Raw genomic sequence first — 3857 nt, 5'->3', positions numbered from 1 at the left:
GCTCCTGGCAGGCTTGGGGGACCATATGGGATATCGGGATTTGAACCACCGACCTTCTGCATACAAGGCAAATGCCCTACCTCCATACTATCTCACGCCCCCCCCCCCCAATGTCTTTTTAATATATATACAAAATCTTCCCTTTTCCCATTAACTTACATTACAAAATATCTGGATCATCCCTTTTGTTCATTTTCCTCCATCTGGCTTTAGGTTCCTCTTTCCCACATTTTGTTTGTGTGGTTCACAGTTTTTTATATTAGAAACTTCCCTCAAATGTTTGGTTACCCCCACTATCCATTTATATTTTACAGTAAAGTACTAAAAACTTTGTGTGGTATTCTGACTAATAGGTTTCCTTGAAGGATGATTCAACTTCCCAAACATCAGCCTCCCTGACATTAGTACTAAATTTTTGTAATTTTTTCTTTGAATAAAGAATTTAGCTTTGGGCCTAGAGATGGAGTTCAGCGCTTGCACATGCAACTTGCATCTTGAATGTGGAATAACTGGGTTCAATCCTAGCACCAGACCAAAAGGTACTGTTTTTATATTTTATTATTATTATTATTATTTTAATAATAATATGATTTTAGGTTTGGGTGGATACCCAGTGTGCTCAGAGATCACTCCTGGTAGCTTCAGAGGACAATAATGGGTACAAGGGATCAAATCCAGGTTGGAGCATATAAAGCAAACACCCTATATACTAATTATTTCTTCCCCTGTTTTATATTTTAATTTATTTTTGATGAAATTATAATCAATTTTGTAAGTTATACTAACTTGCTTATCTATCCACACTCATGGATATTTAGAATTACAAAAAGAACTATAGATTTATTTGGAGAGAAACAATATCTTTATTTATTTTTTTATGGAACGCTTCACGAATTTGCGTGTCATCCTTGCGCAGAGGGGCCATGCTAATCTTCTCTGTATCATTCCAATTTTAGTATATGTACTGCTGAAGCGAGTACAGAAACATATCTTTAAAATACTGTCTCATTCGGAAAACTTGCCATTTATTCAAGTGTTCTATTACTACCATAATTTTTTGAATAGCTGGAATCTCTTTTTTGTTTTGTTTTTTGTTTTTTGTTTTTGGGTCACACCCGGCAGGCTCAGGGGGTTACTCCTAGCTCTACGCTCAGAAGTTGCTCCTGGCAGGCTCGGGGGATCATATGGGATGCCGGGATTTGAATCACCTTCTTTCGGCATGCAAGGCAAATGCCTTACTTCCAAGATATCTCCAAACAGCTGGAATCTTATTGATAGAAATTTTCTCTTCTCATTGTTTGAAGGAACAGATTTCAAGTTTCCCATTACTTTTTCTGTTTGTTTGTTTGTTTTTTGGGCCACACCTGGTGGTGCTCAGGGGTTACTCCTGACTCTACACTCAGAAATCACTCCTGGAAGGCTAACAGTGCTATATATGTTGCTGTGTATTGAACCTGAGTTTGTCCCAGGTTGACCACATTCAAGGCAAATGCCCTACCACTGTGCTATCGCTCCACCCCCATTACATTTTTTAATTATTTTTTAAAATATATAATAAGGATCAGGAGGAGAGTCCAAAGAATTGTTGTGAATGCTTTGCATACAAGAACCCTGGGTTAATCCTTAGTACCGTTTCAGTCTCCTACAGTGGTCCGTAAGCATTGCTTGGGGTCCCCAAAACAATCCCCCAACAAAAACAATCTTTATTGATGTCTTTCTTTTTGAGGAGTAATTTTATTTAAAGGGGAGAGAGAAAAGTTAATGTGTTCAAGAGAAAATATGGGCTCCTAAGGAAAGGAAGAAGACAATGAAGTAACAGAAAAAAATTATACACCCCAAGTTGGGATCAGGCAATTCTGAAAAGGTATCTCAAATCCTGTTGATTGTTTTTTTATTACTTTGTATTTAATAACTTGGATAAGTTCATACACAATCTTAAAATGTACAATTGAGAAGTTGGAGATATAGTACAAGAGGTAAGGCATGTGGCTTTGCTTAAGGTTGAGGCCCCATGACCTTTTGCCCACATATGGTCCCCCAAGCACTGCCAAAGGTCACTCCTGAGCACTGTACCATAAAGAGTCCCTGATCCCCAGGACTTTCTGAGGAGTCAGTCCTGAGCATTTCCAGGTGTGGCCCCGAAACAAAATCCAACGGAAAAAGAAACAGTTCTGAGTACTTCTGAGTGTGTCCTTCTTCTCCAAAAAATAATTTATAATTATTCTTTCATATGTATATGTATATATAAATGTAATTTGCAAAGATGTTTCATATTTTATTTTATTATATTTTTTGTTTTTGGAGGCCACACCCAGCGGTGGTCAGGGGTTACTCCTGGCTTTGTGCTCTGAAATCACTCCTGGCTTGGGGGACCATATGGGATGCTGGGGACTGAACCTGTGTCCGTCCTGGGTCAATCACTTGCAAGGAAAATACCCTAACACTGTGCTACCACTCCGACCTCGTCATATTTTATTTTAAAAATATGAAGTGAAAGCTATTTTACCAAGCTCGATACATTTTGTTAATATCAACTTAGTATTTTTACAATAATTATTTTGTGAGATTTCTATTTTTCTTTTTTGTTTGTTTTTTTTGTTTTGTTTTGTTTTAGGGAGCCATACCTGCTGTGCTCAGGGATTACTCCTGGCTTCACACTCAGACATCACTTCTGTAAGGACTTGGGGCAGTATGGGGTGCCCTGTACCCAACCTGTGTTGTGCTCATGTAAGAAGCACTCTGCTCGTTGTACTATGACCCTGGCCCCTTTTCTACTTTTAAAATGCAAAGGACTGTTCTATGTTAGAAGTTCCTCTGGGAAATCTATTTCCAACTTTAGCTTAAGAAATATTCTATGATCAAGTAAATGTGGAAAATGCATTCTTAAAATTCTCAGCATATAGAACTGTGTTGACACTTTATAGTAACTCAACAGGAACTTATTAAATAAATGAAAGTATTGCTCCATCTGGGATGGCCATCTTCTGTTCTTTATGCTAAACTCTCTAAACTTAGACATATAGGAAATGCTTTCTAAAGATTCTCCAAGGTGAATATTTCATAACATCCCTGGAAACCTATGTTAGTACTGAACAAATCTCAATGTCAGGAAACTTACTTACTTTAAGGCTATTTTCCTATAGTTTAAGTCATTTCCTTTTATTCTTTCTTTAGTGTTGCTAAAGAACAGGTTACCATTTCTTGTATATAAAACTGAAAAGACAATTACACAGAACTAAAATCTAGTTTAAGGCTTGTTTTAGATATTCTCTTTTTCCCTCCTTCCATTATGATTCTATCAGATGAAAATCATTCTTCACCCATAGAAATATTTTGATATATTTATAGCAGAATATTGGAGAAATATGTCCAACAATTTTAGAGAAAAATGATGCTTAGGTATGAAGACATTTGGGCAGGAAAGATATCACAGATGTGGAACATGCATTTTTGCATATATAAAGCCCAAAGTGTCTGCCCACAACTGAGAAGCTCTCTCTTCCAAATAAAAATGGTTATCTCATGCTCCTTAGAACTCTATTAATAAATTGTATCTTCTATATGTTCCCTCTGAGTCTTTGATGAGTAACCACTGTGCAGAGAGCCAGGAGTGAGTCCTGAGTATTGCTGAACGTGGACCCCAAATCAAAACCAAAACAAAACCAAAAGTGGGTTAGACATTGTAACTATTCTAGGGGATTTTAGGAACCTCTGATCCAATTAGGTGAGGTGGGACAGTGGGTCACAGGGTTATTTTCTGTTAAGAATTTAGATTTCCAGGGAAGTGTTAAATAATTCTTTTTCTAAAAAAGGAAATTGATAGTCCAACTAAGTTTAGGAACCTGTATGTTCTAGAC

At 37.0% G+C, this 3857-nt stretch overlaps 1 non-coding gene across 1 annotated transcript; it reads right to left on the bottom strand.

The window, feature by feature from the left end:
• Positions 1–871: 871 nt before the first annotated feature.
• On the bottom strand, positions 872–980 carry LOC126013163 (U6 spliceosomal RNA). The gene has a single exon (XR_007497491.1). It is a non-coding gene; the product is annotated as a U6 spliceosomal RNA (small nuclear RNA).
• Between the last annotated feature and the right edge of the window lie 2877 nt (positions 981–3857).

Source organism: Suncus etruscus, chromosome 6, assembly GCF_024139225.1.
Source record: "Suncus etruscus isolate mSunEtr1 chromosome 6, mSunEtr1.pri.cur, whole genome shotgun sequence".
Lineage (NCBI taxonomy): Eukaryota > Metazoa > Chordata > Mammalia > Eulipotyphla > Soricidae > Suncus > Suncus etruscus.
Note: the sequence above shows the minus strand (reverse complement) of the source record. Positions and strands in the feature narration are given on the sequence as shown.